This window comes from Myotis brandtii, unplaced genomic scaffold (genome assembly GCF_000412655.1).
Source record: "Myotis brandtii unplaced genomic scaffold, ASM41265v1 scaffold13, whole genome shotgun sequence".
Taxonomy (NCBI): Eukaryota; Metazoa; Chordata; class Mammalia; order Chiroptera; family Vespertilionidae; genus Myotis; species Myotis brandtii.
Genome location: NW_005354595.1, coordinates 4,597,989 through 4,615,062, shown reverse-complemented (window position 1 = coordinate 4,615,062; position 17,074 = coordinate 4,597,989).

Genomic DNA, 17,074 nt, shown 5'->3' with positions numbered 1-17,074 from the left:
TATGTTGGTCAGCATAAGCATCATTTAAAAAGTGACATTTGATTAGCTGTGCAGATGTTATGGTTAAGAAGACCAACGATTTGGAGTTTAGTCTGATAGGAAGCCTTTGGAGTGCTTTCACCAGGGAATGTTGTGATCTGACCTATGTCTGAAATAACTATTCTGGCTCTCCTGCAGGGAAGGATTAGGCAGTATGGTAAAGGTGAGGATGGACCAGAGATACCAGTGAAGACCAGTGAGGAAGCTTTTGCCTCTTATTAGTTCACCAGAGGCCCAGTGCATGAATTTGTGCATGGGTGGGGTCCCTCGACCTGGCCCACGACCGAAACCTATTGGGGGCTGGTTGGCTGGGGGGAGGGGCTGCAGGAGGTTGGCTGGCCACGGGAGGTTGGCTGTGGGAGCGCCCTGACCACCAGGGGGCAGCTCCTGCATTGAGTGTCTGCCCCCTGCTGGTCAGTGCGTGTCATAGCTACTGGTCGACTGGTCGTTTGGTCGTAATGGTAGCTTAAGCTTTTATATATATAGATGTGAGAGATGGAGACTCGAACTAGGTTGGTATGTGTGGAGGTGGAGGTGGTGAGAAATGGTCAGTATTTAGATAGTTTTTAACAATGAGTAAATACAATTGGGCATATGGATTGGAAGACTTCGAGGTTTTGGTCTGTTCAGTGTTCTTATTTACTGTGTTGGGAAAGGTTGAAGAGGAACAGATAAGAGGCAGGTGGCAAGGTACAGATGTAGGAGTCAATGGGAATCAAAACTTGTCTTTTGGACACATGAATTCCGAGAAGCCTGTTAGACACCCAGGTGGAAATTTTTTGAGAAGCTTATTAGTCAACAAGGTGGAACTAGGGGAGAGTTTGGGGCTATAGAGCCACAACTAGGCATCATGACAGGATAGACGATATTTAATTATGAAACCTTGGACATGCGTATAAAAAGAGAAGCAATGAGAGCGGCAGACTGAGCCCTTGAGCTTTACAACATTTAGTGAGAAGAATGAGGAGGAGTTAGCAAAGAAGCCTGAGAAGGAACAGCCAGCAAAGCTAATAAACCAACAAACAAGCTAACAACAAAAATGAAGCAAAATGGGAAATGTGCTCTTCCAGAAGACAAGAGAGACAAGTATTTCAAGAGGGAGAAGAAAATTAACTCTGCTAAATGTTACTGAGAAGTCAAGCATGCTTGAGACTAACAGTTATTCATTGTCTTCATCAAGGCAGAAGGCACTGGTGGCCCTTGTAGGGCAGTTTGGGTGGAGTGGTGGGGATGAGAGTTTGCCTGGAATATTTTCATTGGAGAACAGATGATAGGGAAATAGAGACCGTGAGAACGTCAGTTCATCGTTCTTAGAATAATGTTGGAGTGACTGGAAGGAACTGTGGGTCCAACTGGAGGTTTATTCTTTTTGTCTGTTTTGTTCTCATTTGGTTTCATCTTTGTTAGTTTCAATGGGAGATATTACATCATCATTGTGTTCTAGTGGGAATGGCCCTTTCAAGCTATGGACCTGCCTGTCACTCAGGTTAGAGCTGTGCAGCCCTTCACAGCATACAGGCCCTCATACATTAACTCTGCCATTTTGGCTTGGTTTTGGTTCCTTCCTCCAAGTCAGTAAGTGAGGTAATAACAGAGGCAGAAGTTGCATTTGGAACCCATCTGTTTCAGATCATTCTGACTCATCCGATCTTATCCGACATCAGGAGTCTAAGAGTCTTCCTCTTAAGTAACATTAGTTGCACTCCTCAGTCCTATTAGTGTTTGGTGGCAGAGACTTCTAAATTCTAATTTCTTCCTGCTTTACATGGCTTTACTCAGGTCTTCATCCTCACATACTAGGAGTCAACATTAGGTCTTAGGGACCTATGGTCAGCATAGAGGAACTTTATCTGCATCAGACCTGCCTTACCATTGTTTTCTAGGGATGTAAAGCTAGCACTGCCCTTAAGAAGTGCAGCCAATTCTCACATAATTTTTTGGAAGCAGAAATAAAGGGGTTTTTATTTTAGGCTCATGATTTTTGCTTTACTCTGGTTTCTCCCAGTTAAGTGTCACCTGCAATATGAACTATATCCCCAAGTCCTCAAAATTAGCATCCAGTTAGCCAGCATGAGCCAGCATGAGTCTGGTTTCTCTGCCTCTTAGGTCTATCGTCCCATCTTAACAATGGAGCCTATGGATTCCCGGTGGGCTGTACCTGAAAATTGGTTTTCACTCAGCAACTTTGTATTTCAATTTTGGTCCTTGTGAGCCAAGGCCAGAATTTTTGTCAGCTTTTAGAATGAGGAATTATATCCCCTCCCTAGGCCTGTTCTGAGCATTCTGGCTGTCTATATTAGGAGGACCACTTTTCTTGAAAGCCTCCATGAACCCCGGGCGTATGTCCAGAGTCTCCACAGCTTCCAGAGTTCATCTAGTCTTCCTTCTTGGGAAAATGACCAAGGCCTTGCTTCTTTTTATTCGAAGTAAAATGTTAAGTGCCAAGATTGCTTACATTATGCTCTAGTTGAGAGGTTTTATATTTGTCCACTCAGCAGAGGTTCTTTGCCTTCAGGGAGACCGTGTGCGTTTATTGGAATATGAAGGGAGAGGGAATAATAGAGTTCTGGAATCTTCTTTTGCTGACTGTTCCAAGAGTGCTCCACTCTTCTTTTGTCTCTCCAAGAACATAGTGGGATTAAGTGAAAACAGACTTATATTTGTATGTAGTCAAATAGACTTGAATTAAAATCAAAGTTTATAGCACTATTTATACTGACTCTGACTTTGAACACACTTTCAGTCTTATCTTTTCCTCTGTAAGATTAGAATAATAAGACCTATTCCATTGAATTTTAGTGAGCATTAATAATACTGCATCAAGTGCTCAGTATAAATAGTAGCTATAAAATGGATATCATTAATATAGATAATAACAATCATAGAGCAGAGCATATGCCATACGCTGTACTAGACAGCAAGTAAACAACAGTGAATAAGAAATAATCTTTTACTTTCAAGCATCTCCTGGTCTAGTGGGGCACATAAAGGAATAGTTATAATAGCAGAGCAAATGAAATGATAGATTAAATGCAAAGTCTTAAAGAAGCCTCAGAAAAAATAATTGATTCTGTCCAGGAAGTATGGGAGAGGTGCTATTTGAGCTAAGGTTTTACAAAGAGTAAAGGACATTTTGATTCGTAAGTAGGTTTAAAACAAAGGAATGAAGATATGAAATAATATTCTGGCCTTTGAAATACTGAGCAGATGCTTTCCAGTTTCTTGTAGGATAATGGTAGTTGCCTAAAACCAAATCTCTTCATATGCCCTTCAAAAAACCGTACATATTAAAAGAAGAGCAAATGAAACCACCCATAATCCATACCTACAGCCCACTAAAAGGCATAGGATATTACAGAGGCCATTTCTATACAAGTAGAGCATGGTAGGCAGAATAATGCCTCCTCGCACCCCCAAATGTCCACATCCTAATCCCTGGAAAACTGCGACTATGTTAGTTTATATGGCAAAGGGGAATTAAAGTTACAGAGAAAGTTAAGGTGCTAATCAGATGACCTTGAGGAGATTATCGTGGATTATTACAAGAATCCTCATAAGTGGAAGAAGGAGGAAGAAAAGAAAGAACCAGAGAGATGGCAGTGTGAAAAGGACTCAGTAAGACAGTGGTTCTCAACCTTCCTAATGCCGCGACCCTTTAATACAGTTCCTCATGTTGTGGTGACCCCCAATTTCATTGTTACAAATTGAACATAATTAAAGCATAGTGATTAATCACAAAAACAATATGTAATTATATATGTGTTTTCCGATGGTCTTAGGCGATCCCTGTGAAAGGGTCGTTCGACCCCCAAAGGGGTCGCGACCCACAGGTTGAGAACCATGGCAGTAAGACCTTATTGGCTTTGAAGATGGAAGCATGTGGCCACAAGCCAAGGACTGTGGATGGCCTCTAAAATCTGGAATAAGCAAGAAGAGATATTATCTCCTAGAGCATCGTTCGACCACCTGTGGGTCGCGACCCCTTTGGGGGTCGAACGACCCTTTGACCCTTTCACAGGGGTCGCCTAAGACCATCGGAAAACACATATATAATTACATATTGTTTTTGTGATTAATCACTATGCTTTAATTATGTTCAGTTTGTAACAATGAAAATACATCCTGCATATCAAATATTTACATTAAAATTCATAACAGTAGCAAAATTACAGTTATGAAGTAGCAATGAAAATAATTTTATGGTTGGGGGTCACCACAACATGAGGAACTGTATTAAAGGGTCGCGGCATTAGGAAGGTTGAGAACCACTGTCCTAGAGCCTCCAAAAGGAACTCAGTACTGCCAGCACCTTGAATTTAGCCGATTGAGACCCATTGTGGACTTCTGACCTTGAGAACTGTAAGATAATAAAGTTGCATTGTTTTAAGTCACTAACTTTCTGGTTATTTGTTACAGCAGCACTAGGAACAGTCAACTCTAAGTCAAAGCCTTTAACAGTAAATTATATAATAGCATATGGACATACATACAGGCAAAGAAAAAACAAAGTCCTTGAAAAAAATCAGGGCATCAGAGTTCTAAACAACAAAATACAAAGAAAGACAATTATGGAACACTGTCTTTAAAGAACATATGGAAATAAAATGTTAGTGAGGGATTTTATATCCAGCCAACTTATACTTAAAGATCAGGTTTAAGAAAAATAGTTCTAAACATGCAAGAATTCAGGGAATACTGCACTTATCAGCTTATCAGCTCTTCATGAGGAATCTAATAGAGGATGAGCTTCATTCAGGTAGGCTATGACTGGGGAAAGTATAACACATTGGTGAGCATTGAGTGTATCTAACTGTGGATTTCAGACTTAAAAATGGAGCAAGATCTAAAACCAAAACAAGGTTACAAAGTTGTAGAAAAATGTGGTATAAATTTCATACACTTGTACACAATAGAAGTAGCATAACTAAAACTAGGAAGACAAAAAGACAGTTAAAAAGAAAAGGCGCTTAATGATTAACCCATTGGTAATGTGAGAGTCAGAGTATATGTTTAAAGGTGAAAAATCAAATAGTAGGAGCCTATTTAAGGAAAAAGATAAAATGGGCATCATATGATAGTAGCTATTAGAACAAAAAAATGAAAACCTCTTAAATAACAAAAGAAATATCAAAAAGAAAATAGAGGCACAAATAGATCATTTAAAGAAAAGTAAATACTTTATAATACAAACCATATGCTACTTTTTATGTGAGAAAGAAAGGACATTTGAGAAAATCGAGGTACAGAAAGGTTAAGTAATTTTTCCTGGACCAACCCTGGTAAAGGCAGAGCCGAGATTAAATTTAGGCTGTTTGACTCTAGATTGCAGACTTTTAGTTTAAATGAATTACAAACATGGCCATACTGGTCACTTCTTGGGGAATAGATTACAGGAGGGAAAGTCAGGAAGCTCCTGTGATCATCTATAGGACAAATGATGGTGGCGTGGCCAGGGAGGTAGCAGTAGAGATGGTGAGAAGTGGTTGGAGTATGGACTGACTTTGGAGGTAGAACAGCCAGTGTTGGCTGATAGATTGGATGCAAACTCTGAGAAAAGGAGAGGCGTCTTGGCTGACTCCAAGGATTTCGGTCAGAGCAAATGCCAACGGGTGCTGCCCTTCATTGTGATTAAGTAATCTGAGATTAGGGCATGGGTGAAAATCCACAATCCTTCTGGTCGTGTTCAATTTAGGATACTTATATGGCATACAAAAAGATGTTGAATAGGCAATTGGGTATATGAGATTGGAGTTCTAGGAGAAAAAGCTAAAACTGGAGATGTAGAATTAAAAGTCATGTGTATATGGATGGAATTCAGAGCCATGGGCCTGCATGAGATCACTTGGGAAGTGGGTACAGACAGTGAATTAAGTCCTAGGGCTCTTTCACATTTAAGAGATCTAGAAGATGAGGAAGAACCAGTGGAGGAGAATGAGAAGTAGCCACATGAGGATAAAGTCTTAAAATTCACTCTGCAGTTTACTCAACCAGTAGTTTTTAAACCCTAGCCTCATGTTTAGTGTGCTCTTGACAGAAGCAATGTTATAGAAAGCTTTCCATGCTAATAAAGTGGTCGATACTTTAGAAAAAATGTTTCCACACTTAAAGGATAAAATCTCTGTGTTTCAAGCCCAGCTATCCAAAATCATTTGCCCTATAGGAGGACCAGATAACTGACTGGCTGCTTTCAAATTTTACCTTTAAGAGACATGCTGCAGTGCACAAAATATTTTCCTATAGACTGTGTCCCTTGAGCTTTACAACAACCCTCCTAGGTGGGTAGAGCATTATCTTCAATGTTCATGTTACTGATAGACAAACTATGGAAGCAGATGATGAGACTAGCCAATGGGTCTAGGCCTAAGCTTTCTTCCCAGGCACCCAGGGCTTTTCCCTCAATGTTGCCCTTCCTCCCACAGAAATGATAGCATACTCTGTGGCCACTGGGGGAGAAATAGCTACAGGCCCTATATCAGGATCTATAGTGTTGCTCCTTTTGGGGAAAGCATACATTTCAATTTCTAAGCAATTGACTCATAAACAGTTGGAATCTAGCCTGGTGGTAAATTAGAGATTGTCTCTGTTTCTCAGTGTTTCCACAGTACCTAGCTTTCAAAAAAAAAAAAGGGCTGTTTGTGTTGAACATGTTAATCTTTTCTCTCTCAGCCTGATTTCTCTTTCTAACAGTTCCCTTTGCAGTCACTGGCATCACCAACGCTAGAAACATCTGTCATTTAGGCTACACCTTCTTCTTTATCTCTAGCACCTCATGAGTTACCAAACTCCGCCCATTCTACCCCCTAAAATGCAATGACTGCTTCCTCCTCTAGGCCAGTGCCCTAGTTTCAGCTCTCTCCCCATCTCACCTGCACAACTGCAGTAGCCTTCTTGCCCAGCCACCTGGCTTCCTGCCTCTAATCTACTTTCCACCATCCAGCCAAAGGGCTTTCTAAATGCAAATCTAGTCCTATTAAAAACTGACCTTGTTTAAAAGCCTCTAGTGCTTCCAATTGCTCTTGGGATAACATCCAAGCTCTTTAGAATGCCACACTAGGACCTTCGGAATTTGCACATGGAATACAAAAATAAAAAGTACAGTCCCGTCTTCAATGAGCTCACCATTTGGTTAGGGAAGCCAATGCATACCCAAATAATTTTAATGACTATGAAAAGTGTTCTCATAGTTATGTGAAAAGGTAAACAAATAACTATAGGGAAGTGTAGTATTTGTAATACTTCTCTTATGAAGATATAGCACTGCCAGAGAGAAGTTAGGCTTGCTGAGAAAGCATTTTGAAGTCACTTGTTCACCTAGTTTACCCACTCTGTGGAGCAAAATTTAACAGAGAGTGTCAGTGGGTTCCTACCAATGTAGACATACGCACACCTCATACATTACCCATGGGGTTTTTTTCATTTTAGGACTTTGAGAAAGAACAGAAGGACTTGTGGAAAATATCTTCTTGTAGGGAATTCTGTAGAGCTTACTACACAGTCCTACTCAGGTATAATTCTGCATACTGTTTTGTGGGGCCCTGATAATCTCCATCCTCCTTCATGAGGAGACTCTAAGCCAGTGGGGCAAACAGTGTGACTTTCAGCTTGTGTTCTTCCGGGTCTGCTTTGCGTCTCTGTGCGCCAGTCTGAACTGAGATGCTCCTTTCTCATTTCAGGGTCCTTAACTAAATATTTTCGAAGTTCTTAGATGTTGCTTATGCATTTCAAGTAAGTCAGTGTAGGTTTTTTAAAATCAATTTATTTCAGTGTTTCTGTTCTTTGTATCTTATTAGGCTATCTCCCAGTGTCTCTATGAATGCTTATTGTGCTATCATACTGGATTGCGTGCTATGAACGACTATATTGACCAAGTAAACTCCACTCCTATTTAGGCTGTGAGCTGAAAAAGGAATCCTCATGTACAGTACACATGACCCCATTACATTTCTGCAGGAGTTCAGTAGCTCAGGGGAATTAATCCTTAATCTAGCAACTCCCATTGTCTGTTCCTTAAAACACAAATGCTGACAAAGGAGGGAAGTCCTATAGTCAAATAAGCCTGGAAAATTCTACATTATATCTGAACTAAGGCGCATAGAACATCTGAGAGGTATTAATAAATGAAGCAGTAAAGAAACATGTTTAACCCAATGTTTACCAGACTTAACCACAGACATCTGTGTTGCATCCATTAGCCATCATTAGAAAAATGATGGCCTTCTCACTTTGGGTTAAGTGCCGATAAGCACTTGTCACATTGCATTATAATTTATTTTTTCAACATTGAATTATAAAGGTTTTCAAAATTACAGAAAAATTCAAAGCGATGGGCAGCAAAAGCAAATATCCCTACCATCTACAGTTAACCCTTTACAATGTCTGCTTTATCTATTATTTGGTTTCATTCTCCCAGTCCCAGTGGGAATACCTTCAGGATAATTAATCTAATTTATCTTTATTTCATCCGTCCTTAGCAGAGTACCAGGCACATAGTTGGTAACCAATAGATGTTTGTCCAAAGGAAGGAAGGAAGGAAGAAGGAAGGAAGAAGGAAGGAAGGAAGGAAAGAAGGAAGGAGGGAGGAATATTTTTATCTCTTTAGACATCTTTCTAGCACATTACAGAATTGAGCTTCAAGGGAGACAAAAGACAAAAGCCTGAACAAATATTAACTTAAGATAAGGTATAGATCCTGAGATAGGCCTTCTCTTAGGATAGAGGTGGAAGCCTGCAACCTTGCTGCTGTGAGCTGATAAGCAGCCTCTGGGTCTCTGTTCTCATCCCTGTGTGTACACTCCATTCAGAGAGGAGACGCTTTTGCCAGGCTCAGTGAGCTGTGATGAATGAACTCAAGAGCTGGTCTGCCAAGTCTTGCCCACATGTTGGTTTCTCTTCCCTTTATAGGTTGCATGCTTTTGTGAGATCTTGGTGTCTTCTTAATTTCCAAAGACCTTTCATTTCCACTCTGATTTTTATCTGCCCTCATCTTTCATTCCTGGAAACCTGATCCTTGGATTGTCTGAGTATCCACTTTCTTCATTTGTAACTGCAGATGGGAAACAGTTATTTAATATGTCTTTAGTCCTTTTGTCCCCTAGTGTCTGATTACCCACCATGGGTCCTAAGGAAGCAACTGCCCTTCTCCTTTTATTTCTTTTCTGTTTCTGGATCAACAAAATCAAAATCAATAACATCTTTATTTTTCTTAATTTTTAAGTTTGCAACACTTTCCCTTCCAATGAACTCCATTTTAAATCTCTGAGTTTTTTTTTTTAATCTTGACACTTATAATTTTTAAGTTTGCAACACTTTCCCTTCCAATGAACCCCATTTTAAATCTCTGAGTTTTTTTTTATCTTGACACTTCTTCTTCTTTTTTCTTCTATTCTTCTCCCACACCCTTTGATTTTCCTTCTCTTGTAGAAAAGAAGCCAGTGCTCTAAGTGTAGAAGAAACAAGGGTGAGGGTTATGAGCAAATTGATAAAGAACGTTGAATGAGCCTTTGGGAGTCAGGCTAAGGCCTCCCATTTACTTTCTCAAACATGGTTTTCACTATTTCCAAACATGTCCTAGGTGGTTTTCTATGGCCCTGTATTTGCCTATTAACATTTTCTAGTAAGTCTTATATATACATGCATTTTTTTTTGTAAGGAGGGAAAAGCAGTATTTTTCATTTCTTCCTTTTTTCTTAAAGAATCTTTGCTTACTTTTGAATGAAAGAAATTCTTCAGTTCCTGGATTGCATGTGTAGGAAATTTATGGGAAAGGAGCCAAGGACATTACAAACCAGTAGGTGGCTATAGGTAGAACTGGGAAGTGTAGGCCTCTGTCTCTTTCACTTTTTCTGTCTCCTCCCTGTGTGTGTTGTGTGTGAGAGACAGTTATATAAGTCTTTATACACTGTAATATCTTTAGTCTTTGACTTTTCCCCCAATATTATTCATCAATAGACTGTTTCATGCGAAAATGGCGTGTCTGTCTATGTGAATGAAAGAAATTCTTCAGTTCCTGGATTGCATGTGTAGGAAATTTATGGGAAAGGAGCCAAGGACATTACAAACCAGTAGGTGGCTATAGGTAGAACTGGGAAGTGTAGGCCTCTGTCTCTTTCACTTTTTCTGTCTCCTCCCTGTGTGTGTTGTGTGTGAGAGACAGTTATATAAGTCTTTATAAACTGTAATATCTTTAGTCTTTGACTTTTTCCCCAATATGATTCATCAATAGACTGTTTCATGCAAAAATGGCGTGTCTGTCTATATCCTTGCTTATTTCCTGCTACTCTTCATTATCTGGGCATCTCTTTCCTATTTTTTTCAAAGACATAATTATTGTTTTTTGCTTTCTGTAGAGCACCATCTGTTTGAGTGATTGTGCTCTCCTGACATGTTTAAGATTGGCTCCTGTGGGCCTCTTTTCCTGTGCTAATCCCACACCTTGACATCTCTTAATCATATACTGTAGTTTGGGATTATAGATGTTTCTAGGTTTTGCCAAAAAATTACTGAATCTTGTTGTTCATGTTTTTTGTTGCTTTGGGAGTGATATCTGAAAGAAGAGGGCATCTTACCACCTGAAATCTCTTTGTTATGTTGATTTTAGTAATTGAATCCTTAAATAGAGATGCAAAATAGCACATCTCTTACTGGGGATGTGCCCGCAACCAAGGTACATGCCCTTGACCGGAATCAAACCTGGGACCTTTCAGTCCACAGGCCGACGCTCTATCCACTGAGCCAAACCGGTTTCGGTGGTCTATTTTTCTTACAGAAAAATTTAGAAACAGTGAATATAGGACACAACATTGGAATATTAGACCTTAATGAGTTTTTATTATTATCTTCATCATCTTGGACAAGTGTTTTAATTAGTCTAAGTCTCAGTTTCCTTATCTGTACAATGGATTAGTACACTCACCTGTCACCTAGCAGGCATCCAATAAATAACTACTTTACTTAAATATAATATAGTATATATTCATTCCAAGTGCCTTAAAAAGTTTTTTTAAGTATCAGTTTTTAAAAGATTGAAGACATCAAGAAGGCTGAGTCTATAATATATGAAGACCATATGATCATGTTTTAAGAGGATTATGCCTGGGTAAATCTTTTACTATTATAATGGACTGAATCCCTAAAAGTTCTCCATGCCTGTAACATTTGACTGTCCTTTTCAACATCAAACTCTAAACTTTCAACTTATTTTGCAATAGAATCTATATATAAGTACTATTATATATTGGCATTTGAATGTGTCCAAGATGGACAATAATACACCTTTTTTCCTGATGAGACAATTCTTCCTTTTATAGAGAAATCATTTACTTTTCTGTATTCTATATTTATAAGAGATATACATCTCACTGATAACAACTAATATCAACACAGTGCTTTCAGTTTGCATATAGTCTCATTGATCTTATTTAATTATAGAAATCCTGGTCATGAGGTAATGGATGTTTGGCAAAAACTACTCAGACGTATGGATAACAAAAAAAAGTAAATTTATATTCTTCAGGCATTCTATTTTAGCAACCAAAATTAATCAAATCTAGGTTTTCAGACTAATATGAAGAGGCACCTTAATGGAAAAATACCCAATTTTGATGTATATCATATGGTCTGATGTTACTCCTTGATAACAATATGGAGTTGGATCATTTTTAAGAGACTCACAAAAGAGCAGAAGAATAACATGTAAAAACTTATATTTGACACCAGGAACGTGACTTAACCTTACTAAGCCTCCATTTTCTCATGTGCTTAAAAGGATAACAATTCTTAACTCTGCTTAGTTTAGTTCATTGCAACAAGCATTTACTGAAAGCCTAATATGGGTCAGATAATGGGATTAAAATGTTTTGTAATCTGAAAATCAAGTGAACTTTATGTGTGAAATATTTTGTAAGCTGTAGAAAGTACATATAAGTCTCAATGGCTATTATTCTTACCTACTGAGCTATTGGCTGACAAAGAAAATATTTTATTGCTCCTTCTCAGGTAAAATCTCATGTATTTTATAGCAATTGTGCTTTTCAGAGTGTCTTTGAAAGTATTGGTTGGCATGCTGTTCTCAGTCAGTACACAAGTTCTTCTACTTACCCAATTTTCTATCCATTTGCAAGTAGTTCTGAGCACAGGGCCTCATTGAGTCTACATTTCTGTTCATAACTTGATCTCCAAGGATATCGCTTTCTAAGAATGACTCTGGGTAAATGGCACGAAGGACATAGTTATTGAAGTTATCCTGCCGGAAGACATTCATAGGCATGGCCAAGTGCTTTTAGAATGAGCCAACCAGTTTCTTTTTCTTTCAGGTATAATCTTGATTATTTGGAGAGGTGTTTTTTTTGTTTTACTATATTTACTTGTTATATTTTGATATTTGAGGATAGTGATTTAGAACAATTTTGTGATAAAAACTAGGAATTTCCAAATAGAAAGTTCTGATAAGAGCTATTTGTACTTTCTTATCACAGTCTTCTAACTTTGAATGACTGTGTGTGTGTGTGTGTGTGTGTGTAATAGTATCTCACAGATTTAGGTTTTAATCATTCCAACTCTGATTAACTTCAACTTCTTTTAAGCCGTTATTTATACATCTACAATGGGTTTACTTCCTAGTATTCAGGATTGTAGTGAGGATGAAGACTCATGTATGTAAAATGTCTGGCAGAGTATCATAACTAGGTCCAAAGTGATGTTAGCTCCCCATTTCTACACGCTGAGGTGGTAAGTAGAACACATATTTGGAATCAGAAGATTAAGGCTCAAATGCTGGCTCTGCTGCTGTGAGTTTTGTGACCTGTGAAGTGTTACTGAATTCCCTGGGGTTTCTGTTTTCCCATTGTGAAATGGCAACATCATTCTCCGCCAGGCCTTGGGTGCTGTCAGTAGGATCAAATGAGATAATGTCCTTGATAAAAATGTATTTTGCTATAAGATGTAGTAGGTTGTTTGTATTAATTAAGGGGAGTGGTAGAATGGAAAGTATACTGGATTTGCTGTAAGAAAGCCCTGGCTTCACTTCCTCCTTGCTCATTAACCCAATCTCTTGGAACTTTAGTTTTCTCAACCGCAAAACAAAATTAAAATTACTTTCCTAATAAGATTGTTCTAAAATTTAAATGATATAACATATGAGAAAACACCCAAGAGGAGTTTGGCACATAGTAGGTTTTCAGTAAATGTTGGTTGATTTTAGTTGAGCACAGGGGGATTTAAGTCTCCTAATAGAATTTGAAAAGTTACTTTTAAACTGGCAGTATTAACAAATCTTTCTTGTTCTCCCTGGTTCCCATATAATTTGCCAGGTGAAGATTCTTCCATATGCCTGAAGTTGGTCTTCACATTTTTTGTTAGGGTAGAAAACATCCATAGGAAACATAGCATAGAGGCTAGCTTGCCTATAAATACAGGGTACACCATGTGTAAATGGTTTAATGCCATCTCCTTGGAGACACCTGTCCAAGGTTTCTAGGCCCATAAACCTTACTCCTGAAACTGAACAAGGGATTCCACACACAGGCAATTGAATTATTATGAATTCAATTTGGATTTATATATTTTCAGTACCTTGACTTTGACAATATGCTAATGTAGCTAAAATTTTTATGCATTTCTTAATTAAGTCTCATTATATTCGCAATCTCAGCTTTCCTTGTGGCCCTCAAGTTCACAAGGCCAGAAAGGAGTTTCTAACTTCCTTCTGGCTTCACAGCTCTCAGACTTAAATAATAAGCTCTTGGAGGTAAACCTCTATGGGAATAACGACACTCTGAGTCTAGACTCTGTGAGAGTGGAGACATGTATGAAAATGAGTTCAGTAAAATGACAAGTTTTGTGCTTTTCTCTGATTTCTGCCCTTTAGGATCATGGTAACACCAATTTTCTGAGGTGATTCCACAGTCCTAGAGCAGTACCAGGCCACTTGGCATGAAAAGGGATTCCTGGGTTTAATAACCAAATGCCTTAAAAAACTACCCAATGTCCAAAGCTGAAGTCAGTGTGATGGATGCTACAGATTAATTTACTCAACACCAGCTTCCATGCCTTTCTCTTATACGTTCCTGTACTATAGAGTCTGGAAAACTGAGACATACATTCTGGAATTAGCATGCAGCTAAGATTTCAAAGGTTGCCCAGATTCTGCTCAGCTGATCCAACTGTGGGAGGCTTAGAGAACATGTGTGAGGTCAGACCTTACTGCAGAAGCATTTGGTTTTCGTGGCACATCTATGGTAGAAGTTCTACTTTCTGGTCCTTTTTGTCAAGCCTGGGGACAACAGCAATGGGGTATCTGTGACATAAATTCAGTGAGGTGTTTGGACAATTCTCCCGGCAATATAATTCCAGGCTGGGGAGCTTTCAATCTTATTGCCCTGGCCATCCAGTAAGTTCCGTGAGCTATTTACTGCCCTCTAATATAGATCTTTCTGCTTAAGCCAGATAAAATGGCTTCTGTTGTCTGCAACTAAGCTGCCTGTAGGTTAGCTAGGCTTGAAGCATGTGAGTTTAAAGCTGAAATATTTTCTCCACAGACTTGCCGTCTTTCCCCTTCCTTGATGCAAGCACCAACCCCTAGGGTCATTCTGGAATCTACAGTCTCCCTCCTTCAGTGTGTGACATGGTCCCAGCCCAGGAATGCTGATATCTTAGTTTACTTCTCTGAACATGGATATAAAAGATTGCTGACTTTTTCAAGCATACATTGTAAGGGTGTCGTCTATATTTTTATAGGCATTTCCCCCTCTACAGAGGGGAAAGGAGGATTGTTTAGAAAGGAGGATTCTCTTTCCTCATTTCCCCCAGTTCATCCCTGAGAAAGGAGCTGCTATAAAATAGGGATAAATTTATATTATGGCTAAGCAATGGCCTCAGATATCATATAGACAGTAGTGATAATAATTATAACACCAACAGTAATAATATTGATGGCATTTGTTATTCTAATACCAATAGCTATGGTATCTTGAGTAATTCTTCTTCAGGCAAATGCTAGGGTTTTGCATGAAGTTTTTCATTTAATAATCAGTGAAGTCGAAAGCTGTCTCATGACCCCGAATCCACTTTCATTTTTGCTGTACATTTTTGTTGCTGCCAGAAACCTCAAGTCATGGAGAGGGAATCCTGTACTATTCATAAATGTTATTCTCCAATTTCTCTTCTCCTAGATACTGTGTGAATGCACTTCAGAGAGTAAGGGAAAAAATTAAGTAACAGTGTTATGTGACTGTAACTGGCATGAAACCTGCCCAAGCGTGCCCTGACAGAGCAATGCTCTTGAAGTGCCCATCTTCCTTGGAAATCAGTTTTAGTTGCATTTTTGGTTGGCATCTATCAATGTGGGCTGCAAAGAGAATTGCTACTGATACGTTCCTGTCTCGATTGATGATTTTATTGCACAGTGTCTGGTATATTGTAGGTGTTCAACATGAATGAGTTATTCTGGTTCTGTTGGGTGTGGCCCCAAGGGACATGAGGTTGACTGCAGGCCACCATCAAGGATATTGTATGTCCTCAGCTGTGTTTGCCCCAAGCAGGTCTGCTTTGGGATGTCACCTCCTTCTATGAGGCATTTATTTCTATTTGCAGGAACTTTTCACTCTCTCTGTCTGTTGCTGCTCAAAGGTCACCTAAATTGTAGAGCTTTTATTAGTTGCAGTGAAAGGATGTACTTTTGCCCTGAATGCTCTCTGCCAAGTTCCTTTCCCATTCTCTTACTAGAGAGGGAATGGGTAATTCCTTCACTTACTATCTAGTTCCACAGATATCTCTCTCTTCCTCCCTCTCTTCCTCCCTCCCTTCCTTCTTCCCTCCCTCCCTTCCTCCTTCCCTCCCTCCCTCCCTTCCTCACTTCTTTCCTCCCTCCTTCCCTCTCTCCCTCTCTTCTTCCCTCCCGCTCTCCTTCCCTTCCCCCTCACACATAATAATCTCTTCCCCTTGTATCTGTCTTTTCTCAAAGGGGAATGATGAGAGAATCTATTTTCCTGCTTATTTATATTTTGGAGGGGGACTCACTAATTTACAGATGGGAATATAAACTCATAAAGAATTTCCTCTATTGTTGAAATCATGGCTGCCATCCTTTACGTACTATTAAATTGTTCTGGGGTGTGTGTGAGGGATTGTGCTTAACCACTTCCCTCTGACATATGGATGACATGAATAGGGAATGATTGTGATAACACAAAGAAGTGGATGTAGTGGGATAAGACATATTTGGCTTCTACTCTGCAAGCCTGAGGTTCCAGTTGAAAAGAGTAGACCCTTGTCTGACATTAAGCTCTTATGATAAGAATTTTTCAATTTCTGGTTGGTTCCTCATCCAGAGGAAATATACAATTTTTGAGAATTTGAAAACTTTCCAAGCTATAAATCACATTAATTTGCATTTCTTTTCAGAAGAGGAGGTGGAGTATGGGGGGGGGGAAGCCTCTGTTGATGAGGATGAAATTCACAAAACAGGATGAGTTCACATAATTCCTAGAAAAGTGCCAACATTACCAGCTACTAATATGGATCATCGCTGGCACTAGCTTGCCAGTGGACATTGAAACCTTCTGGACTGCATTCAGCTGGCATTGCCATTCCTGCTGCCAGGACCATATTACAGCACCTTTAACAAAAGGGGGGCGGGGAAATACAAAGAGAAAAAGAAATCCTGATTTTGAAACATGTATAGTTTCTTTTACCTTCTTGTAAGTAATGGGCTTCAGCAAATCACTCGTTAGCCATTTCTCTGAGAATATCTATCAAAGGAAAATTTTCAAAATGCTTAAATTTGGGAGCGGTGGCATAACATTCAGGGACAGAATCCAGGTTCCAACTGATGAAGTAATGGGCTGAAAACCAAGGTGAGGTGCAACATAGCTGGACATCAAGTTATATAAAACAGTCAATTATCTAAGTTCTTAATAGTGTAGGCATGACTACATTGTTGTTCTTGTGAAGAATACCCAGGGTTGAGTTGACTGAGGTCATTATGAATGAGTTGTCTAATATGGCTCTAAACTCTAAGCTCCTTGAGGTTAAAAATGAT